The sequence below is a fragment of the Scyliorhinus torazame genome, chromosome 19 (genome assembly GCF_047496885.1).
Source record: "Scyliorhinus torazame isolate Kashiwa2021f chromosome 19, sScyTor2.1, whole genome shotgun sequence".
NCBI classification, from domain to species: Eukaryota; Metazoa; Chordata; class Chondrichthyes; order Carcharhiniformes; family Scyliorhinidae; genus Scyliorhinus; species Scyliorhinus torazame.
In genome coordinates, this window is record NC_092725.1 from 54,929,800 (window position 1) to 54,955,600 (window position 25,801).

General features: G+C 46.7%; 1 protein-coding gene across 2 annotated transcripts in view; it reads left to right on the top strand.

Annotated features, from left to right (window-relative positions):
• LOC140396136 (DENN domain-containing protein 5B) overlaps positions 1–25,801 on the top strand; it is a 350,007-nt gene that overhangs the window by 186,189 nt on the left and 138,017 nt on the right. The window lies entirely within an intron of this gene.

The window sequence follows — 25,801 nt, forward strand, 5'->3', positions numbered from 1 at the left end:
AGCCCCAAGATGTCACACCGGTGCTAGTCACTACTGGTTTTCAAAAAAAAAAATTGTGATGAGGTCGCTGGGGGGAGCTCAGGTAGGTATAGCTGGCAGCAAGGTGGCACAGTGGTTAGCACTCCCGCCTCACGGCGCCCAGGTCCTAGGTTCGATCCCAGCTCTGGGTCACTGCCCTTGTGGAGTTTACACATTCCCTCCGTGTGTGTGTATGTGGGTTTCACCCTCACAGTCCAAAGATGTGCAAGTAGGTGGATTGGCCACGCTAAATTGGAAAAAAATGAATTGGGTACTCTAAATTTATATTTAAAAAAGGTAGGTATAGCCCCCGGGTGGTGATGGATGAGGCTGGGCAATGCCTCTGGTACTCCCCCTCCTCGCGCCCCCTTCCCCGCTGTATCCATCGGGGGAAAGTTTATTTTCAACGCTGAACGGGTAGCCCTTTAAAGAAGGCGCCCATCACGTCCCCAGATTCTCTGTGCATTGAGTGCAGAAAATCTGGAATGACAAACTCGGCTGTGCATCAGCATAGAATCTCGTCGGTTTTCAGTCTGAAGCCGACACCAGATTGGTTAGAAAATGCCGCCCTAGACCTAGAATGAGGCAGCACACACGTGTGACCGTACCTGGGAGATGTGCAGAGTTATGGGTTAACAATAATGGGTTCAACCCTAGAGCCTCCTTACCGCTCCTGAAAACACCTGACAACCTTCACAACACCGTTCACACCTCGAGTTATTCCAAAGTGCTTTGCAACCAATGAACAACGTTTTCAGCGCATTCTGTAGTCAAACCTGACGGCCAGTGCGTGCACTTTTAAATCCTACTGCCATGTAGAGCAAGCATGAGGACATTGTAAATTTTTAAAAGCTGCATTTCCTTTAAAATTGGACACTTTTTATAAATGGAGTCCAGGTCACAGTGTTTGTGACGCTTTTAGAAGGTTCCAAGTGGAGTACAAATGAACATGTGAAGCCCACTGACCCATGGCCAACACTATTCAAAGAACAGCAGAATAATGAACTCCGACTGGAGAGGCATTTGGAATCCCAAACTGTAAATCAGATTATCACTTGCCTCATTTGGACCATGATTTGGTATTTTGCTGCATGGGCCACCTTGGCTTGCCAGCCAAGAATGCTGAACAGGCAGGGCAAGCTGCCGAGAATTCCAGACAGCTTCAGAGCGGCAGAAGCTGACTGCTTGCATCAGGGAGAGAGAGGAATCCGACAAGCCAGGGTGACCATCTCTGGTGAAATGAATTAAGGCACAATATGACCAAGGGACTGGGAAAGGTGGGGGGGGGAGAATGCAGGCAATCAATTTGAGAGGGGGGGGGAAGGGGGGTGATGTGGTACGACGGACAGAAAATCGGATTCAAAGAATTTCATATGAGACTTGACACAGATGCTTAATAGGCCACAGAATTTAATTAGCTCTGCTGGCCGATTCACAGGCTTGCAGCTGTTGGGATAATCCTATAATTCCAAGCTTTCACTTCTCAAGGACAATTAGGGATGGGCAATGAAAATGTTGGCCTGTGAAAGAATTTAAAAAAAAAATCTCAACTTGAAAATGCCAGACGAACAATAGAGGCTGAGGTTGGTTCCATTTTTATAAGCACTGTTTTTATCTTCACCTGTGATTAATTTGTGCGTGTGTGCATGCATGCATGTGTGTGCATGCATGAGTGTGTGCGTGTGCACATGCGCATATGTGCTTGTGCCTGCACATGTGTATGCATGTGTGTGTGCATGTGCACGTGTGCATGTGTGCGTGCGCATGTGTATGTGAGTGTGAATGCATGTGTCTGTGTGCACATATATGAGTGCATGTGTGTGACACAGCTTCCTTTGTAAGCTCCCGTTTTGGCCTGGCCGCTCGGCCCATCCGGGCCTGAGAATATCGGGGGTGCCGGAGAATCGCCATTTTGGGTGTCTCCGGCGATTCTGCGGCCTGCGGTCCGCGAAACTCGACCGGGCCGTTCCGCCGCTCGGGAGAATCGCGGGAGGGCGTCGGACCGGCGTCCCCGGAGATTTTGGTGGCCCAGGCGATTCTCCCAACCGGCGTGGGAGTGGAGAATCGTGCCCGTTCTTTTTGTTTTTTTTTAAAATAAACCCAATTATTTAATCCCAATTAAGGGGCAATTTAGCGTGGCCAATCCATCTTTCCTGCACATCTTTGGGTTGTGAGGGTGAGACCCACTCAGACACGGGGACAATGTGCAAACTCCACACAGACAGTGACTCCGGGCAGGGATCGAACTTGGGTCCTCAGCGCCGTGAGGCAGCAGTACTAACCACTGCACCACCGTGCCGTCCCAAGCTGGGGGTTTAAAGGAAATTTCCAAACTGAAACTGATAGCTTTTGTTTACTAAGTGTTTTAAAGATTATAAAACAAAGATGAGTAGATGGAGTTAAAATACAGACCAGTCATGATCTCATTAAATGGCATAGCAGAATGAGGAAGAATAGTTTACTTCTGTTCTACATTCCAATCTTCCTAATCCTGGACTGGAGAGGTTTTCACATTCTCACACAATCTGTACCCGTTGCCTGTTAATTCTGTTAAAGTTAATTCTTCCACCCCTCTTCATAAAGAGAAATTAAATCTGGAGGGAACAGAAACAAGGTGTCATCCTTTTGTTGAGACTATTATTCTCTCCCGAATGACAATCTCTGGCCCTGAACTAGAATTCCACACACAACTCAGCTCCCAGTAAATGCTGGGAATAATTAAAATATCCTATCCGAGCTGCAATTCCCGGATGAATATCAGCTAGTGCCCGGGGTGACAACCCCACTGCTCCTATATCTTCAGCTTAGCACCATGGGATCACTTGTTTCTTCCTTGTACATCTCTGGATTATTGGAGTTGGGATGACCCCTTGCAGAAAGCAAAATAATGGGCACCGCATTTTTAAGGATTTTTTTCTTTCTGTCCCCGGACCTGCCCACATCAGCAGCAGACATGAATCAATGTGATGGTGGTCAGGCAGCAAAATCTGTTGGGTTTCAATATCCAATACATCAAGGGAATCAGCCAACTCCTTAACTCCCTCCGTGTAGCTCATCACTAATGCACCTTTGAGTGTTTATTGCCCAACTTTAAGTCTAGAATTGAATGATGACTTAAGTTCAGGTCATCGAGTTGTCTTGCATCAGCCAGTTTGGATTGAGCATGAGTTAACCTCACCAACCCTCTACTCTGCTCGGAGTACACACATCTACCAATGGAATAAATGGATTATTTCAAATCATCTTGGGACAAGTCAGAGGCAGTGGCGTAATAGTATTATAACTGGACTAGTGTTCCAAAGACCCAGGGTATTGCTCTGGGGATCCAGGTTTGAATCCCACCATGGAATTGAAACCTTTTTTAAAATTTAAAATACCCAATTCTTTTTTTTTAAATTAAGGGGCAATTTAGTGTGGCCAATCTACCTACCCTGCACATCTTTGGGTTTCTGGGGGTGAGATCCAGACACATGGGGAGAATGTGCAAACTCCACACAGATAGTGACCCGGAGCTGGGATCGAACCCGGGTCCTCGGCGCCGTGAGTCAGCAGTGCTAACCACTACGCCACCGTGCTGCCCCAAAACCAAAATGATGATCATGAAATCATTGTCGATTGTCGTAAAAACCCATCTGGTTCACTAATGCCCTTTAGGGAAGGAAATCTGCCATGCTTACCTGGTCTAGTCTACACAGCATATGGTTGACTCTTAAATATCCCTTCATGAGCAATAAATCCTGGCCCAGAATTTTAAAAAAAGACATTGCTTAATACACTACTGTTTGTTTACTGGCACTAATTACCCCACTTAAACATTTACATGTACAAATAATTAGGAGATATAAAATAGTTGTGGACAGGGTTGTCTAGCGATTGAATAGTGGAGATTATGAAGGCAATTCAGCAATCACAATATTTCCGTGCTAACTGGAACTCCGATCGTCAAATTATAGTTCAGGTCAATGTCTGAAACTGCTCCCAATTGGTGAGATTAATTTCTGATTACCTCCTTAAACATCTGACCAATTAGCACCATTAGATAGTCTGTTGTTGGAGTGCAGGTGGTCCATGCCCATAAAAACCAAGTGATAGGATAGGATGCCGCATAGCCAAATGTTCTGATGACCGAAAAGGTAGGTAAGCAGTGTAGGCAGAGGCTTAGAATGACAATGATATATTAGGGTTAAGTGCAAGGGCAAATTGTGAGGTCATCCACTTTAGAATTAAAAATGGATAAAACAGGGGACTTTCTAGATGGTGACAAACTGGAAACCAGTGGCGAACCAAAAAGGATTGGGAGTCTGAATAGATAAATTGTTAAAATATGATTGGAAGGCGGCACGTGGCACAGTGGTTAACACTGCAGCCTCACGGCGCCGGTTCGAATCCCAGCCCTGGGTCACTGTCCGTGTGGAGTTTGCACATTCTCCCAGTGTCTGCGTGGGTTTCACCCCCACAACCCAAAAGATGTGTAGGATAGGTGGATTGGCCACACTAAATTCCTCCTTAATTGGAATAATAATAATAGGTACTCTAAATTTATTGACAAAAAAAAAGATAAGATCCAAAAAAAGCAATGGAATTTTAGACTTCACACAGGTCGAATACAAAACAGTAGACGGTATGGAATAGAAGAATCATTACAGTGCAGAAGGAAGCCATTCGGCCCATTGAGTCTGCACCGACCCTCTGAAAGAGCACCCTACCTAGGCCCACACCCCCACCCTATCCCACTAAACCAGTGCCCCCAACTAACCTTTGTGGACACTTAAGGGGCAATTTAGTATCGCCAATCCATCTAACCTGCACATCTTTGGACTGTGCGAGGAAACCACAGCACCCACTGGGAGAACGTACAAACTCCACACTGACCTCCATTTTGAGAATGTCTGTCAGACTCGGGCAATATACCAGGGCCTTTTCCATTCCAGGAAAATGACTCCTCCCAGTGACAATGCAGTTTAGTGATGAGCCACAGAAAGGTGTCCATAAGGTGAAGCAGGATGACCTCAGACCATCACTCACTGTCTATTGGTGAAATACCTTTCCTATTAATCTTTCTGGGGCTCCCGATGACCCTTGAACTCATTTGTGCAACGAATTGATGACCCAAAGCTGCTCCTGGCATTGTATTTATGCTCAGTGCATTGCTTCACTGATGTCCTTGTTCCACCTCCATTACCTTCCTCTTTCTTTTTTTTCATTTTTAAATAAATTTAGAGTACCCAATTATTATTTTTTTCCCAAATAAGGGGCAATTTAGCGTGGCCAATCCACCTAACCAGCACATCTTTGGGTTGTGGGGTGAAACCCACGCAGATACGGGGAGAATGTGCAAACTCAACATGGACAGTAACCCAGGGCCTGGATTCAAACCCGGGTCCTCAGTGCCGGGGGCACTGTGCCACCGTGGTGCCCTTAACTTCCTGTTTCAAACATGTGCAGTATTACTACTGCCATAGTACGCCTTGTACTTAATGTTACCGCTTGCCAAGCTGCCTTTACTGCTACATATTACTATTTTGCTCAATTTCACACTGACAGCTACTTTTATGTTGATGGTATGTTGGTCAAAGAGCAGCTTTATACTTTATATAAATGGAGATAGTCGCTGAATAAAGGGGCCTGATTCAGGCAGGTGCAGCAAAAATGAAACTTGGGGAATTACAGCGAAAATAGCTGAAGTGCGTTGTGTTGCCTGATGGCAGGTATGTAAAGAAGAGGTGTCGCAATGGTTATGAAGGGAGAGAGGGTGGTGGTGGTTAGCACTGCTGCCTCAAGGCGCCGAGGACCCGGGTTCAATCCCGGCCCCGGGACACTGTCCATGTGGAGTTTGCACATTCTCCCCGCGTCTGCGTGGGGCTCACCCACCTCACACCCAAAGATGTGTAGTGCAGGTGGATTGGCCACACTAAATTACTCCTTGGTGTCCAAAACAGGTTAGGTTGGGATACGGGGATAGGATGGGGACTGGGCTCTTTGGGAGTGTTGATGCAGACTCGATGAGCCAAATGGTTTCCTTCTGCACTAGGGATACTATGAATATGCAGGGTAGGTGGATTGGCCATGCTAAATTGCTCCTTAATTGGAAAAGTTAAAAAACAAAATATGATAAAGGGAGAGAAAGGCGTCGCAATTCTTCTAAGGGGAGAGGGTATGATTTAATTTAGGCATCGTAGTAGTTATAAGGGGAGAGGATATAATTTAATTGAGGCGTTATAATGTTTATAAGGGGACAGGGTATGATTTAATTGAGGCATCGTAATGCTTAGAAAGGGAGAGGGTATGATTTAATTGAGGCGCTATAATGTTTATAAGGGGAGAGGATATGATTTAATTGAGGCGTTGTAATAGTTATAATGGGAGAAGGTATTATTTAACTGAGGTTCTGCAATATTTATAAAGGAAGAGGTGCATCATTTAATGCCACTGGTTGGGGGCAGGATGGGTGAGGGACATGGTGGAGAATTCACTTTGAGCAGTGTTATGGGCCAGGGTTTAGAGAATCCCAAAGTGTATCATGGAGTTCACCTGACCCACAACTTTTAATAGATTGTGGTATGGGGAGCACACGGCCCACTCTACAGGTGTGGTACAGCAGAAAATGGGCCAGTGGTTTATAAAACAAAACAATGTTTATTCTATGAACTCAAGTTAACCTTTTTAAAACAAACAGTGAACATCTTAGCAACCAGTAAATCAAATACACCCCCCAAATAATACAACACTAAATAACCTGTATGCTGTCCTTTTACCATCCAAAAGACTTAACAAACCTTCAAACAGGAGCACATTAGATTTATATTCAATACTGAGACCTTTTTTACAATTCTGAGTTCACCCAAATGATCCATAGATAGTCTTTGGATGGCTTAGATCAACAGCAGTGCAGCTCACAGACACACCCAAGCTCTTCTCAAACTGAAACTAAAAAGCAGAAGTGGAGCTCAGCTCCACCCACACTCTGACATCACTCCAGTAACATGAGCAACTCCATTTCTTAAAGGTACATTTCTTAAACACCCATTTCTTAAAGGGCACTCTCACGTGACAGTTAACAATACTGCATGTGCACACATCCAATTCCTGAAAGGGCTAAGGAAAGAATTCTAGGTAACAGCCACTTTCTCTATGACTTTGAATAAACTCGACAACACCAGAGAGGACATGAGTCTCCAGAGTGCATTGATTTTTTCAATTGCATAACCATCTCTCCTGTTCCTGTGCAGTTCTCTGCCATGAGTGAATGTTTCCACCCGACACTTTCCTGCCTCTGGTCTGTGATCCCATGTACGTTTGAATGGTAGTCACACCACTTCCCGTCAGTTTCTCTCATTGACTCAACAAGAGAAAGAAGACAGTCACATTTCATTTATATAGCACTTTCTCAACCACCAATGCATTTATAAGTGCTTGACAGCAAAGGAAGTATTATTAGCAATGCACTCGCTGTTGTAATGTAGGAAAAATGGCAAACAATTTGCAAGCAGCAAGCTTCCACAAACACCAAAGAGACGATAATCAGGCCGTCTAATTGGATAGTGTTGCGGCAGTGTGATGCAGTGGTTAGCACTGCTGCCTCACGCTGCTGAGGTCCCGGGTTCGATCTTGGCCCCAGTCACTGTCCGTGTGGAGTTTGCACATTCTCCCCGTGTCTGCGTGGGTCTCACCCCCACAACCCAAAGATGTCCTGGGTAGGTGGATTGGCCACACTAAATTGCCCCTTGGAAAAATAAAAAAAATAAAAAATTTTGATGGTGATGGGGGAGTGATAAATATCAGTCAGGAGATCGACGACTATATGTTTACTTTAAAAAAATATATAGTACTGAGATACTTTTACATCCAGCTGAGAGGGGTGACTGGACCACCATTTAATGACTCACCTGAAAGGTCATATGATACAGATAGGGGCAGAGCCCTGTGCCATATTTGATCCCATGAAAGATGATTATGGATCGCAAACTCGTTCAAATGGGAAAGGGGTAATGACGGGAAACACACACAGGATAATGACAATCTGGAAACCATTTCCCTGGGTATCAATTAAAAATTCAAATCCAAAAATGATAGATTTTTGGAAGGCACTGGCATTGCTGGTTACAGATTCAGGGTGGGGGGATGGTGGATGTCGTTAATATCAGCCATGATCTGACATGGTTGGAATAGGCGAGAGGGGCTGAATGGCAAGATACTGGATCTCTGTTGCTATTTTCCTTGCACAAACAAAAATGATCTTGGTTCACACTGCCTGTGGAGTATGATTTGCTCAGTTTTATTCTGTCAAGGTTACTAGTAAACCATTTTTTGAAGAATTCCTGTATCAATGTGCCATCTGTTGCAGACATTATATATCGTAGTTGCTGAATCAATAAGTTAAACCCACAAATCAACTGCAGCTATAGCTGCCTTCTCATTGTAGCTACAGTTCAGAATCAAGGATGGTGTTCTCGCTTACAACCCAGGATCAAATACATCATGAGCGGATTGCGCTGAACTCCTTCATAAATCACATAACTTGGCTGTGATTGTATTTGTGAAGCCAATTTCAGCAGTCGAATAGATTGTGCCACAGTAAGGCTTATTTGGAAAGATGGAGAGCAAATTATATCTCCTGCCGCGTGAAATATTCGGCAAGTATGAGGAAATCGCAAACTGCTCGAGTCTCAGAAGGTGAACTTGGTGAGATTGGACCCACCCCTCACCCCGGTTACAATGGCTTAATGGGGAACACCCTCACTTAGTGGGTCCATGCAGGGGTCGTAGCCTCCCTGGTGAGTGTACAAGAGAATGGGTGCCCACGGATCTGGATTTTATGAACATATTTCCACAGAAAGAATTTGTTTTGTAGAATTGCAATTGGATAGACACCTCAGAGTGGAACACACTGCATAGAGAGAGAGGTTGAATTTTATGGCACTTTTTGTAATTTTTAAGTCAAAAAGTTTTGAAATGCACTTTTACAAATGTTATGAATAAATTATATTTTTGGACAGGAAAGGATTTGGGTGGAATTAAAGGCTGTTCTTACAAATTGTATTTGCATAAGTTCTGAGACAGCGGGTGGCGAAATACGGATACGTTTGATTAAATACTAACAAACTATTCACAATTATATAATTGTCACAGCTCAGAAGGAGGACATTTGGCCCATTGTGTCTGCACCAGCTCTCCAAACAAGCAATTCACCTAGTACCACCGCTCCCCACTGCCTTCTCCCCGTAACCCTGCACATTCTACCTTTTCAGATAACAGTCTAATTCCCTTTTGAATGCTTAGATTGAACCAGCCTCCATAAGACCAGAAGGCAGAGGAGCAGAATTAGGCCATTTGGCGCATCGAGTCTGCTCCGCCATTCAATCATGGACCGCAATAAATTGAAGGGGTTAGGTTAGGTTGATATTAGATTAGGATAAATGGTCGGCACAACATCGTGGGCCGAAGGGCCAGTACTGTGCTGTACTGTTCTATGTCTGATATCTTTTTCAATTTCCATTTTCCTGCCTTCTCCCCATAACCCCTGATCCCCTTATTAATCAAGAATCTATCTATCTCTGTCTTAAAGACACTCAGTGATTTGGCCTCCACAGCCTTCTGCGGCAATGAGTTCCACAGATTCACCACCCTCTGGCTGAAGAAATTCCTCCTTATCTCTGTTTTAAAGGATCTTCCCTTCAGTCTTGTTAAGTAATGGGTTAAGAGACATTCCAATCAGTTGTCTCATTTATGTTAAGCATCCAATAATTGACACTGATATGTAAAGGGGCTTCAGGTGGCCCTTGTGTCAGGTGATGTGATGTTAGAGTTTTGTGCAAAGTCTGTTGAAGGAAATTAAAGGTGTTTTGTGGAAAAGCAGCAGAACCTTTGACTCTTTATACAACAGCAGCTAAACGTCTAACAGTCTAAGGGTGTGCCTTCAGGTTCTATTCTCTTCTAGTAGTTGAAACATCCTCTCCAATTCACTCTATCCAGGCCTCTCAGTATCCTGAGATCCCCCCTCATCCTTCTAAATTCCATTGAGTACAGACCCAGAGTCCTCAACCGCTCCTCATACAGCAAGTCCTTTATTTGGGGATCATTCTTGTGAACCTCCTCTGGACCCTCTCCAAGGCCAGCACATCCACCATAGTCCCAGTGAGCACATTCCAGACTCCAACCACGCTTTGTGCGGAAAAAGTATTTCCTCACACCATTGGTGCTTTTCTGATTGTAACATGATGGACTGCTCCCCAAGAAGAATCGTAGATTGTTTTTCTATGACTGACAAAGCAGGCAATTGCAGCCGAATATTGCTTCCCCAGAGATCTGAACTGAGAAGCAATTCACTCATCAGTCTCCGTAATTGGTAAAATCCCGCACACATTGTATCGGAAGTCTTTGGTCCCAGGCATGCGAGGGCAGGAATACACAGCCTTACAGACGTCTTTCTTTTGAATGTGTTATGGAGGTTGACGAAAACAGAAACACGGGCAGTTAGCCAGCTCCAGAAAGGCTGGCGAGTCGGGTTTAAAGCAAAAGCTGAGAGGACAAGCTTTGACCAGACAGGGAAGAAGACGAGAAGATAGTTAGAGGAGTTATTATGCTCCAGTCAAGTAAAGTAAGCCACTGATGTGGTAAAGCACAGTGCGTTCATTATTTTGTGTGTTATTCCTATTTTGTGTGTTATTCCATCTTGAAAAGACCGAGGAGGCAAGTGAGGGTACATGTAGAGGACACGAGTATCTCATTCAGACGACCGTTGCACCTTTAGGTGATATCTGTTTAGATTTTAGGCAGTACAGATGCACCCAAAAACATTGGAAGACATTTCAACCACTTGTGGCGGTGACTCATCCTGTTGTACTGACGCAGTAATTGTATGCCAACGGGGTGTTTAGTTGTCTTAATTAGGACATTTCCTGTGCTCACACAGCCAGGAGCAGATTGAAAGAGGTGGTGTTGGTGAGAGATGCATCATATGTAACGTATGCCTCTGAACGTAAAAATTATTAGCTTATGAAGACTATGCTTCAGTTCTATCACTTCAGCAATAAGAATTCTAACATGATGGACTACCCAAACCAAGGCCCTAAACGTGTAACAATGTGTGAAAATGTTGCCTAGCCATTCTGCACTTGCTTTTTAATTTATTGGAGTGTCAAAGGAAGGTGAGAAGGCTCCACGTTGTTATATTACTGAATTGTAATATAAAGTCTGACAACACCAGGTTAAAGTCCCAACAGGTTTGTTTCAAATCTGCTTGCGGAGCACTGCTCCTTCCTCGGGTGAATGACGAGGTATGTTCCAGAAATACATATGTAGACAAAGTCAAAGACTTTCAATGAGAGCACTTGCAGGTAATTAAGTCTTTACAGCTCCAGAGATATCGGGGTAACCCCAGGTTAAAGAGGTGTGAATTGTCTCAAACCAGGACAGTTGCTAGGATTTTGCAAACCCAGGCCAGATGGTGGGGGATGAATGTAATGTGACATGAATCCCAGGTCCCAGTTGAGGCTGTACTCGTGTGCGGAATTTGGCTATAAGTTTCTGCTCGGCGATTTTGCGTTGCCGCGAATCCTGAAGGCCGCCTTGGAGAACGCTTACCCAAAGATCAGAGGCTGAATGCCCTTGACTGCTGAAGTGTTCCCCGACTGGAAGGGAACATTCCTGCCTGGCGATTGTTGCGCGATGTTCATTCATCCGTTGTCGTAGCGTCTGCATGGTCTCGCCAATGTACCGCGCTTCGAGACATCCTTTCCTGCAGCGTAATAGGTAGACAATGTTGGCCAAGTCGCACGAGTACCGTGTACCTGGTGGGTGGTGTTATCACGTGTAATGGTGGTACCCATGTCGATGATCTGGCACGTCTTGCAGAGATTGCCATGGCAGGATTGTCTGGTGTTGTGGTCGCTGTTCTGAAGGCTGGGTAGTTTGCAAACAATGGTTTGTTTGAGGTTGCGCGGTTGTTTGAAGGCAAGTAGTGGGGTGTGGGGATGACCTTGGCAAGATGTTCATCTTCATCGATGATGTGTTGAAGGCTGTGAAGAAGATGTCGTAGTTTCTCTGCTCCGGGGAAGTACTGGACGACGAAGGGTACTCTGTCGATTGTGTCCCGTGTTTGTCTTCTGAGGAGGTTGGTGCAGTTTTTTGCTGTGGCGCGTTGGAATGTCGATCGATGAGTCGAGAGCCATATCCCGTTCGTACAAGGGCATCTTTCAGCGTGTGTAGATGTCTATTACGCTCCTCCTCGTCTGAGCAGTTCCTGTGTATACAGAGGGCTTGTCCCTAAGGGATGGCATCTTTAATGTGTTTAGGGTAGAAGCTGGAGAAGTGGAGCATCGTGAGGTTATCTGTGAGCTTGCGGTAAAGCAAAGTGCCGAGGTGACCGTCCTTGATGGAGAAGAGTGTGTCCAAGAATGCAACTGATTTTGGAGAGTAGTCCATGGTGACCACAAGTGGCCGACAGCGAACCCAATGAGTCAACCAATGAACGGTAGCACGATAGCATTGTGGTTAGCACAATTGCTTCACAGCTCCAGGGTCCCAGGTTCGATTCCCGGCTTGGGTCACTGCCTGTGCGGAGTCTGCACGTTCTCCCAGTGTGAGCGTGGGTTTCCTCCGGGTGCTCCGGTTTCCTCCCACAGTCCAAAGATGTGCAGGTTAGGTGGATTGGCCATGCTAAATTGCCCGTAGTGTCCAAAATTGCCCTTAGTGTTGGGTGGGGTGACTAGGTTATGGAGATAGGGTGGAGGTGTGGGCTTGGGTAGGGTGCTCTTTCCAAGAACCAGTGTAGACTCGATGGGCCGAATGGCCTCCTTCCGCACTGTAAATTCTATGAACCGGAACAGCAGACCGACAGATCTGCGGTGCGGCAACCGAAGAGGAAAGAGTCGAATTGGACCCCTCCGGACATGTATGCTCGAGCCGTCATTGTCAGATTCATCATGCGCACTCACAAGACCGCACCGAACGTCACCCAAGCACAACGCAACGCCATCAGCGCTCTCAAAGCCAACCACAACATCGTCATCAAACCAGCAGACAAAGGAAGGGCCACCGTCATACTGAACAGAACGAACTACTGCATGGAAGTGTACCGACAACTCAACAACCAGGCACACTACAGACAGTTACCCGCAGATCTGACCAAGGACACACCCGCCAACTCAACAGACTGATCAAGACCTTGGATTCAGAGCACCCTACGTGCTCTCATCCCAAGTACCTCCTGCTTTGGAGATCTCTACTGCCTCCCGAAAATACACAAGGCCAACACACCAGGCCGTCCTATCGTATCAGGCAATGGGACCCTGTGTGAGAACCTCTCTGGCTACATCGAGGGCATCTTGAAATCCATCGTACAAGGAACGTCCAGCTTCTGTCGTGACACGACGGACTTCCTACAGAAACTCAGCACCCATGGACCAATTGAACCAGGAATATTCCTTGTCACAATGGACATCTCGGCACTCTACACCAGCATCCCCCATGACGACGGCATTGCTACAACAGCCTCAGTACTCAACACCAACAACTGCCAATCTCCAGGCGCAATTCTGCAACTCATCCGCTTCATTCTGGATCACAACATTTTCACCTTCGACAACAAGTTCTTCATCCAGACGCACGGAACAGCCATGGGGACCAAATTCGCACCTCAATATGCCAACATCTTCATGCACAAGTTTGAACAAGACTTCCTCACTTCCAGGACCTTCAACCGACGTTATACACCAGATACATCGATTACATTTTTTTCCTTTGGACCCAGGGTGAAGAATCACTGAAACGGCTACACGATGACATCAATATGTTCCATCCCACCATCAGACTCACCATTGATTACTCTCCAAAATCGGTTGCATTCTTGGACACACTCATCTCCATCAAGGACGGTCACCTCAGCACTTCGCTTTACCGTAAGCCCACGGATGACCTCACGATGCTCCACTTCTCCAGCTTCCACCCTAAACACATGAAAGAAGCCATCCCCTATGGATAAACCCTCTGTATACACAGGATCTGCTCAGACGAGGAGTAGCGTAATAGACATCTACACATGCTGAAAGATACCCTCGTACGAACGGGATATGGCCCTCGACTCATCGATCAACAGTTCCAACGCGCCACAACAAAAAAACGCACTGACCTCCTCAGAAGACAAACATGAAACACAATCGACAGAGTACCCTTCGTCGTCCAGTACTTCCCCGGAGCGGAGAAAACTACGACATCTTCTTCACAGCCTTCAACACATCATCGATGAAGATGAACATCTTGCCAAGGTCATCCTCACAGCTCCACTACTTGCCTTCAAACAACCGCGCAACCTCAAACAAACCATTGTTTGCAAACTACCCAGCCTTTAGAACAGCGACCACGACACCACACAATCCTGCCATGGCAATCTCTGCAAGACGAGCCAGATCATCGACATGGGTACCATCATTACATGTGAGAACACCACCCACCAGGTACGTGGTACATACTCGTGCGACTTGGCCAACATTGTCTACCTCAAACGCTGCAGGAAAGGATGTCCCAAAGCACGGTACATTGGCGAGACCATGCAGACGATGCGACAACAGATGAACGGACATCACGTGACAGTTGCTAGGCAAGAATGTTCTCTTCCAGTCGGGGAACACTTTAGCAGTCAAGGGCATTCAGCCTCTGATCTTTGGGTAAGCGTTCTCCAAGGCGGCCTTCAGGACGTGGGACAATGCAAAATCGCCGAGCAGAAACGAATAGCCAAGTTCCGCACATATGAGTACGGCCTCAACCAGGACCTTGGATTCATGTCGCATTACATTCACCCCCCCACCATCTGGCCTGGGCTTGCAAAATCTTACCAACTGCCCTGGCCTGAGACAATTCACACCTCGTTAACCTGGGGTTACCCCTATCTCTGGATCTGTAAAGATTTAATTACCTGCAAATGCTCGCATTCAAAGCATTGTCTTGCATATTTGACTTTGTCTATATATATGTTTCTGGAACCTACCTCTTCATTCACCTGAGGAAGGAGCAGCGCTCAACAAGCTGGTGATTTGAAACAAACCTGTTGGACTTTAACCTGGTGTTGTAAGACTTCTTACTGTGCTCACCCCAGCCGGCATCTCCACATCATTGCAATATAAATATTACTCATTTGTCTTGCCGACTTGTATTGAATTTGGATGATAAACAGTCAAAGTCGGGCAGATTATAACATTATTGATGGAGTAATAAAATAATATACCTGTGAGATATTTCACTTTAATACTTTGACTAGTAAAACAAATAAGTAAGATTAGATTAAACTAACAATTATGGTAATACACTACACTCTGATCTGGTCACGTCTCCACTCTAGCTGTTCTCCACACACACTAACTAAAGAAAGAATGGGAGACTCATTATATAGTTCCTGTTAGTGTTGCCGTCTAGTGATCATCTGTCTGTACTGACTTCACTTTAACTAAACATATATTAAAACATGCAGAGATCACTACACATGCTAGTTTTTACAAATGATTGAAAGGATGCTGAAGTAGCCTGATAGATGATGCCATTCAAGACTTGCTTTCTAGAGGGAGGACTTGTGACAGTAAAGATTTCACTGGTGGCTAGGCCAGTTTGCAATCGTGATGAAGAATATCGCACCGCAGTAATGGGAATACATCTTGAGCCAGACTCACGATGGTAACTTGGTAACTGAACTCCATGACATGCAATGGCTACCAAAGCAACCTATTGATCCGGTGATTAAAGGAACTGCCAGAAGCTGCTAATATTTTTCCAACTTCCACCTGCCAAAGAAAGCACCGGGCAGTATTTATTCTTAACTCACAGAGAGCTGCAGTCTTTTCTTTCCTACAGACCTTATTTAGCTTTCAAGGGTGATTCCATCTCCATCACTTTGTGTCTAACTGGGATCTGTTCAAACATAACACTAAGTTCAATTCTCCCAAATCTCCCTCAAATCTGTTAAGTGTGCGTTTCCCTCATGTGTGAATCACGCCCTGCCCTCTTTCCCTTTCTTCCAATTCTGGGACCTGTCCACCATTTTTCAAGGTCTGTGGAATCCTCCCAACTCTGTGGAAGGTGGCCCATTGTATCTCCGTGTTTCAACCATACATTATCTTTCATTATGACCCAGCAGTGAACAGAAGCTGTTCGCAATTCATATGCTGCGCAGAGCAAATCATCATTTGCTTCCTTTGACTGCCTGTGGCAAAATCTTTACTCAACAGAGGAAAAGCTGATCAAGGGAGTCCCTCAGATTGCTCAAGTGTGTGGATAAGTAATACCCACACAGCTTCTGTATCATTATTATTGAGGTTAATCATGGGTCTCATAGATCTGAAAATTCGCTATTTGTTCTGGAAATAAATGGGCCTCTCTGTGGCAGAGACTTCGACAAGCTTTTAAAAAAATAAATTTAGAGTACCCAATTCTTTTTTTTTCCAATTAAGGTGCGATTTAGCGTGGCCAATCCACCTACCCTGCACATCTCTGGGTTGTGGGGGTGAGACCCACGCAGACATGGGGAGAATGTGCAAACTCCACACGGACAGTGACCCGGGGCCGGGATCGAACCCAGGTCCTCGGCGCCGTGAGGCTGCAGTGCTAACCACGGTAGCACCGTGCTGCCCTTCAACAGGCTATCAGGGTAGTTATGTTGCTACATCTGTGTTGGAGGGAACGAGAGTTTAGCTTCCATCATCGCCGTCTGAGGATTTGAATTTTATATTAAAAATCTGGAGATTTTAGAAAAAGCTCTGGGAGCAGTTTGATTGGCACAAAAGTTCTATTTAGCTCACCTACATTCTTTAGGGAAGGAAACCTCCCAATCACGCGTGACTCCATTCCTAATTCAACACGGTTGCTGGTGCTTCTTGTAGCTCGTCCTACCAAGACATCTGCTCTCATGGTGGGTCACGCCCATCTCTCTTGTGCCATCCTCACATATGCTGTAGCTCCCCTGTACCCACCCTGTGAGCTCCGTCATCCAACTAGGCCGACATCAACCCCTCTTTCTGTTGGCTCCCCTGTACCCTCTAGAAGAGATCGCTGTGTCTTTTCAGCTCTGATCAAATGTTTCAAGTTCTTTTTCATCTTGCAATTTCAAGCCCTTCTTGATTTGTCTTAGGACCTGTATATGGAATTTTTCGCAAACCTCTTAGCATCCAAAGGCCTCAAAAGTTTTCTTCTCTACACCTTAATTTGCTGTCCAGGTTTCTGAGATGCAGGAATGTGGATAGAATGGAGTTTTGTTCCTCGTTAACAGCTCAAGTTCACTTCACAAAATTACGTCTGGCAATCTCTATCCTTCTCTGAAGGATCGTATTGGCAAAATCCTGTTATTGTTTGTCTTCAATAGACACCATCCAGTGTGACACCATCCACTTCAATCTTCACTCACGTTTTGCCTCCTATATTCTTTCTAACCGCTGTTGTTTATTTATCCTTTTTGTGTTCATACTTGACTAGTCGAAACTTCTAGATTTTACTTGACCTATATTTTTGGGGGATTTTTGCAGGGCTGACACACGCACACAAGAACACGAGGAGTAGGCCTCGAGCCTGCTCCACCATTTGACGTGATCACGGCCGATCTGATTATGGCCTCATCTCCACTTTCCTGTGCTCCCATATCCCTTGACTGCCAGGCTGATCAAAGATCTGTCTAACTCAGCCTTGAACAGGCTTAGTGTCCCAGCCTCCACTGCTCTCTGGGGAAGAGAGTTCCACAGACCGATGATCCTCTGAGAGAAATAATAATTCCGCCCATCTCAGTCATAAATAGGAAACTCCAAGGATCGGATTTTCCAGCCCCGACCACCCGGTGGCCGGTTGGCCACGGTCGAGGTGGCTCACCATTGGCCACCGGTGGGCTCTCCCAGTCATGCCGAAGTCTATGGAGTTTTGCTTGCCCCGCTTCCAGGGAACCCGCTGCGAAGGCCAACTCTGGCGGGATCAGAAAGGGGCGTAAAATCCCACGCAGAATTTTTAAACTCTGGTTGTAGACAACCCCACAAGGGGGAACATCCTCTCCGCATCCACCCTGTCCCCTCACGATCTTTTATGTATCAATAAGATCACCTCTCATTCTTCTAAACTCCTGTGGGTATAGGCCTAATCTCCCCCAACATTTCCTCATAAGATAACCTCTTCATCCCAGGAATCAATTGAGTGAACCTTCTCTGAACTACTTCGAGTGCAATTATGTCCTTTCTTAGGTAACAAGGGACACAGGAATAGTGCAAGGAAATGGCATTTCGGCACAGGATCAGCCATGATCTCGTTGAATGGCAGAGCAGGCTCAAGGGACCGAATGGCCTGACGCTGCTCTCATTTCTTATCTGAGGAGACCAAAACTGTACTTGGTTGCAAAACCTCCCTGCCTTTACACGTGATCCCTCTTACAATAAATATCAGCATTCCATATGCCTTCTCCACCTGTAAACAAACTATTTATAATCTGTATACCTCCAATGCATCCAGTTCCTTCTGTACCGTCGAATCTCCCTCCATTTAAATAATATGCTGCTTTTCTGCTCTTCCTGCCTGTGAGAATCTGCATGACCCATGGGGACGATTAATCTCCCCGTGAGCCTTGTGGAGTATGAGGGGCGGAGGCCCATCAGTGGTTCGTTAATTCAGTATTATAAAGACTTGCCCAGGTGGGAGCCAAGCTGCAGAGTATTCCCGACTGGGTCTGAGATTGTTATTTGTAAATACTTCTCCTTTGGAAATACACCGTTTTTTGACTCGCTTTTCCGGACTCCTCCGTGACTACTAAATTGGCGATGAAGCTAAAGCAGAACTACAGTCGGTGCTGCCTTTTTAAAGAGGATAAGGAGATTCCGCGATTGCCGGATTCAGTGATGGGCTCTGTTGCTAGCAGCGTACGAGTACGCCTTCGAAATTTGCCCAGGCACGCAGGTTGCGAATGCGGATTCGCTGACCCGGCTTCCACTGCCCACGTGCCCTCCATCCACACCAAGTACTGACAAAGTCATTTTGACTCTTAACTTTCTGGACACCTTGCTGATCACCACCGCCCGGATACACGACTGGACACAAAAGAACTCAATATTGGCAAAAGTACGCCACATCATCTTACACGGGGGCTAGCAAGGGAAGCTGTCCGAGGACAGACAAGCCTTTGATGCCAAGATGCAGGAGCTCAGTGTAGATATGGTATCCTCCTGTGGTGGTGGTTGGGAGGGGGGGGGTTGCAGAAGCTCCCACCAGCCGCCCCACTACATTCATGGTGTTGTCCGAACCGGCCATGGGTGTGCCTGCATGTGGATTTTGCCGGAACTTTCCCAGGATCAATGTTTTTTCTTGTGGTAGATGCCCACTCCAAGAAATTGCAAGTCCATCGGATGTCATCCATCATGTCGAAGGCCACGGTTGAGAAGCTGTAGCTCTCTTTCAGCGCCCACAGCATACCAGAGGTGCTAGTAACCGCCAACGGCACCTGGCTCACCACTCACGAGTTCAAACGCTTTTGTTTAGCTACTGGACCATGCCGCAACAAGCATAGCATTGGCGGGACTGTTGATGGGCTCAGGACCCACTTCGGCCTTAAGTTCCCTGATATTGGTGGGAGAGTACAACAAGATCAGGACCTGCAGAGGCGAAGCCAAGGCAGGCAGAAGGCGACCAGGAGTTTCAAACCAGGGCACTTGGTGTACATCCGAGACTTTGGGGACAGTGCCCGTTGGATTCCAGGGACAATGGTACAATAGACCGGACAGGTTTTGTACCAAGTGAAGATGTGGGAATGGACGGTGGGTGAATCTGCCTCCACCACACTCTCAGACAGTGCATTCCAGATCCTAACCATTCACTGTGTGAATCTGCCACCACCGCACTCTCAGACAGTGCATTCCAGACCCTGACCACTCGCTGTGTGAATCTGCCTCCACCACACTCTCAGACAGTGCATTCCAGATCCTAACCACTCGCTGTGTGAATCTGCCTCCACCACACTCTCAGACAGTGCATTCCAGTTCCTGACCACTCGCTGTGTGAATCTGCCTCCACCACACTCTGACAGTACATTCCGGATCCTGACCACTCGCTGTGTGAATCTGTCTCCACCACACTCTCAGACAGTGCATTCCAGATCCTAACTGTTGCTAACTTGCTGTTGTCTCTTAATTTGGCTCTGTTTAATTACGTTTGCTCAAGAGTCGCCAGGTATCTTTCGATACCGCCACAAGGTTCAAAACCGAATACTGATCAAAGACTCGATACACAGTAAGTTCAAAAGCAATGCACATTTATTTACACACAGTCAAATCTACTCATTCATAAAACTCTACAACCTAAACTATCACTATTACTAAAAGCCTATATTTAGCTGTGTTCTGTGAGGATGGTGATGGGGCTGAGTCCTGTAATGTAGGCGAAGTACTATACTGCCAAAAAAACTGCGAGCAGGTGCCTTTCACAGGCAGAAAATCCTTGCTCTACGGGGTCTAACATGTGTGAGGCGTAATTGGTCATGGCGTTCCTGGAGGAGCACGGCCGAAAGGGTTCGGTCGGTGCTTGCTACTTTGATAGCGTACGGGGAAAGTGGATCTGGGACCTGTGCTGAGTGCTCTTTTTAAAGCATCCACGGCATCTGTATGCTGTGGAAGCCATTCCCAAGGTGCCTGCTTATTGAGAAGTTCAGATAGGGGCGCTGCTTTAGTGGCGAAACCGTCAATATGGTTTCGGCAGCCAACCAGTCCGCGTTTACTATGAGTGATCACTGTTCCCAAGTAAATCACTTTTTCTTTCAGAATCTGGGCCTTCTTGGGGTTGACTTCACAACCAATTTCTTTTAGGAGTGCTAGGAGTTCGGCGAGAAGCGAAATGTGCTCTCCCTTTGTGTCTGTCTGTAGTAACAAGTCATCTACGTACTGGACCAAACAATCGGGGTGGGAAAATTTTGCTAAACCATTTGCCAGCTGTGGGTGGAAAATGGAGGGGGAGTTGTGGAAGCCTTGCGGAAGGCACGCCCATTGGTGTGCCAGTACACAAAGTACTGTACTGCCCAAAAAATTGCGAGCAGGTGCCTTGTACTGTTGCCCTTGGAACATAAAGGCGAATTTGTACTGGCATGCATTAGCCAATGGAATGGACCAAAAGCCGTTACTAATGTCCAAAACCGATTTTTATTTTTGACTGGAGTCCCTGTTTGAGCATGGTTTCGGGACTCGTGGCTATGGTGGGGGCTGCTGCTGGGGTTACTTTGTTCAGTTCCCGGTAATCATTGGTCAGTCGCCGTGATCCATCCGGTTTCCTGACGGGCCAAATTGGTGCGTTGTTTGTGGAGGCTACTGATCTGAGTACGCCTTGATCCAACAAATTTTCTATTACTTTGGAGATTTCTCTCTCTGCTTCCTGGGGAAATCCGTACTGCTTCTGGGGTTTAGGGTCGGGACCTGTAATGTTCACAAGGCCAGCCAATTTGCCACAGTCGTGCTTGTGCTGTGCAAATGCTGCTTTGTGTTCCTGCAGGACTGCCCTAACCCGTTTGTCTGCACTAATGACTCGAGGGTCGAACCAGAAGTCTCCTACAGAGCTAATCCTGTTTACATACTCTCTTACTGTGAGCGTGGCGGGAGTTCGTGCTGCCTTTGCCATTTTCCATACACACTTGTTAACTGGGTCAAAAGAAAGGTTATGGGAGCTCATGAAATCGATCCCAAGGATATGTTCTGCTGTCTGGGGCAGATCAACCAAAACTACGGGGTGCTTAGTTGTGATGTTCCCTATTTGTATTGCGACAGGGGCTGTGATGTGTTCCTGTTGTAAATGACCTGTAAAGCCGCTGAGTGTGATGGTGTCTGTTGTGGGCCACGTGTCTCTCTGAAACATCGTGGAGGAATTGAGTGTGGTGCGGGACTCTCCTGTGTCGCAAGGAAATTCTACGGGGTGTCATCGGACTTTGCCTGCTACTACCAGTCTACCGGACTTGTCCCAAAAGGTGTCGCAGACCCAAGTTGGGAGCCCGAACACCGTCAGTCGGTGCTGTTCATGTCTGCATTCTCTGAACGGGCGCTAACACTATGGATCGGCTTTACCCTATTCCTGTTTAGGGTGCCTGTCTGTTGGTTTCTCTGCTGCTTCTGGGGCGCATTGCACTCTCGTGCAAAGTGTCCTAACTGTCCACAGTTGTAACATTCTTGAGCTTTGGGCTGGGGTGGGCTGTTCCTGCCGTCATTTACCCATGCGGGGTTCTGGTGCACTTTAACTGGATTCATATCTGCCTGCTCTTCATCGGGTTTTATAAATGGGGTTTTGCTTTGGACTGATTGCTCCCAAGTGCGGGACAATCTCTTCAAAACCCATTTTTCAATGTGGGCCTCATCTGAGGGGTCATAATTTGCGCAAGCTTTCTGTCCTGCGTCTGTCGCATGAGAGACTAGGATTCAAGTCCATTTGGCCATATTATCTGGGGACAAATGGGCACGGGCTAACTCTCCGAAAACTGCTGTGAAGTGCATCCACAAGCATTCAGCAAACGCTGTGGGGTGCTTTGTCTTCTTCAGCCTACGCTTATTTAGGTCTTCTACGGGGTCTCCTCTGTTATAGCCGATCGCATCAAAGATCGCTGTGTGCATCTCTTGGAGTGTGCCTCCTCCTACATTCTGTGGGTCGGGAAGGGCTGCCACCACTGAAGGGTCGAGGCTTAAAACTGTGAGCTTCACTTGCTCCTTTTCGTCCAGGCCGTACATGGTAGCCTGCTGTTTGACTTTCGCGAATAATTGGTGGGGGTCTGATGTGGGAAGGAACGGTGTAATTTTTCCACACGCGTCCTGTAATTGGGTCACGGTTAACAGGGTTGTGTAAAGGAAATCTGCATCTCCTTCTGCTGTGGCCCTGCGGTGTGTGGTTACAGGGTTCATGGGGGTGTGTTCTGCCTGTTCGGTTGGGGCGCTTTCCTTTTCTGGGATTTTTCCTGCGTACATGTCCCATGTACGTATCTATGGGCAGTCTCGTTCAATTCTTGCCAATCGTGGCCGTTTTCCTGATCTAACTGGGGTCCAAATGTGTTTTGAAACCCATTTTGAACGGAAAGCAGAGATTGCAATTTGCTTCCGGCACTTTGCGTGGTCTACGGAGCTCTGCCTTTGTTCCGTCGTGGAAGTATGGAGTGCTCGTAGGGCTGCTTTTAAATCATTGCATTGTTTCTGCAATTTCTCAACTTGTTGCTCGGTCTCTTTTACCAAGACCGCACGTTGCCTGTCCTGGTAGGCCTTATCGTATTGCGTTTGGAAACTACTCAAATGCGCAAGACAAGACTGGTGTGCCCTCTTGGCATCATCCACCTCTCTGTCCCTTGCTGCTAACTGCTCTCAGTCCTCTATTCTCCTTCTCTACTTTGCTCGCGTCTACCTCACTACTTCTGTCTCTCTACGGAGCGTCCTAACGACCTCCTCTATGCCTGGCAATTGTGCCAAGCAGGACATGATTGCCATCGGCTTGCGAGTTTTCCCCAAGCTCTTCTTGTGTATCTCTGACAGGTTCACCCACCAAGTATGTCCTATACTCCTGGGACCCGTTTAATCATTGGCGCAGAATTCACTCCAAAGGGTGAATTTCTCCTTTCCCTTTGAGATATTTCCTGATCTCATCTTACCAAATGGGACACTGTCCTACTCTACTGGTCGCTGCGACCTCGAATTCCTGGGGGTTCATAAGGCGTTCCATTGCCTTCATTGCCATTTTCTCTATCTAGGTTCTCTACTGAATTTGGAACAGGGGGTGATATAAGTGGTGATGTAAAAACGGGTACGGTTTTCACTAATTTCCGGCCTACAAAACACCCAACAGTTTTACACAACAAAATCTCTCAGGTTTACCTTATATCCCTGTTAGTACGCATGCAATAACACACTTCCGAATCTCGGAGGCTTGATCAGTACTGTTCTTACGCTTGTGGTTTTTCTGTTTCCAATTGGATTCTCAATTCAAATTTGGGTTCTCTCGGAGTGGTTAGGCCACTTCTAAATCGACTCCCAGTAAATGTTGCTAACTTGCTGTTGTCTCTTAATTTGGCTCTGTTTAATTACGTTTGCTCGAGAGTCGCAAGGTATCTTTCGATACCGCCACAAGGTTCAAAACCGAATACTGATCAAAGACTCGATACACCAGTTAGTAAGGTCAAAAGCAATGCCCATTTATTTACACACAGTCAAATTTCATGCATAAAACTCTACAACCTAAACTATCACTATTACTAAAAGCCTATATTTAGCTTCGGGTGCCCACTCAGTCAGAGGAACAATGGCCGTTGCTCGATTCTGAGGCTGCTGAGTTGAGCTGTTTACAGGGTAGCAATTAGGAGCGTCTATCTCGTAGCGACTTGGAACTTACTTGGTCTGGAGCAGCTTTGGTGGGTCTCTCCTCGCTGAGAGCCAAGGCCAAGAGAGAGATTCTCTCTTGGGGAATCCTTTTTATACCCAGAAGCGCTTTTGGGCAGGCCTTGAACTTGGCCCCAATTAATTGGGCCGTTTCCCAATCGTCCTTATCAATTTTCCTCCAATAGAGGGGTGGGTTCCCTGGTTGCTGGGCGTGCCCTAGGTGGCCGTTGGTCTGCTTTGTTTTAGTCTCCTCTGGCGCCGGGGTGTCTGTCTTAGCATTGTTTACTTAAATGTTGCCTTTTGTTCCTGGGATGGCTCATTAGTATGTAGATGGTTCTGCAGTATCGGTCTTGTCTGGGAGCTAATCAACAGACAGACCTTGCACCTGCTTGCTTTTTCGGTATTGTCCAATTTTCCCTTCATTCTTTGCAAGTGTCCATTTTGTAATCGGGACATGGCCATCCCAGATGGCTACATAACCACTTGCTGTGTGAATCTGCCTCCACCACACTCTCAGACAGTGCATTCCAGATCCTAGCCACTCACTGTGAATCTGCCTCCACCACACTCTCAGACAGTGCATTCCAGATCCTAACCACTCGCTGTGTGAATCTGCCTCCACCACACTCTCAGACAGTGCATTCCAGATCCTAGCCACTCACTGTGAATCTGCCTCCACCACACTCTCAGACAGTGCAGTCCAGATCCTAGCCGCTTACTGTGAATCTGCCTCCACCACACTCTCAGACAGTGCACTCCAGATCCTAGCCACTCACTGTGAATCTGCCTCCACCACACTCTCAGACAGTGCAGTCCAGATCCTAGCCACTCACTGTGAATCTGCCTCCATCACACTCTCAGACAGTGCACTCCAGATCCTAGCCACTCACTGTGAATCTGCCTCCATCACACTCTCAGACAGTGCATTCCAGATCCTAACCACTCGCTGTGTGAATCTGCCTCCACCACACTCTCAGACAGTGCATTCCAGATCCTAGCCACTCACTGTGAATCTGCCTCCACCACACTCTCAGACAGTGCAGTCCAGATCCTAGCCGCTCACTGTGAATCTGCCTCCACCACACTCTCAGACAGTGCACTCCAGATCCTAGCCACTCACTGTGAATCTGCCTCCACCACACTCTCAGACAGTGCAGTCCAGATCCTAGCCGCTTACTGTGAATCTGCCTCCACCACACTCTCAGACAGTGCACTCCAGATCCTAGCCACTCACTGTGAATCTGCCTCCACCACACTCTCAGACAGTGCAGTCCAGATCCTAGCCACTCACTGTGAATCTGCCTCCATCACACTCTCAGACAGTGCACTCCAGATCCTAGCCACTCACTGTGAATCTGCCTCCATCACACTCTCAGACAGTGCATTCCAGATCCTAACCACTCGCTGTGTGAATCTGCCTCCACCACACTCTCAGACAGTGCATTCCAGAT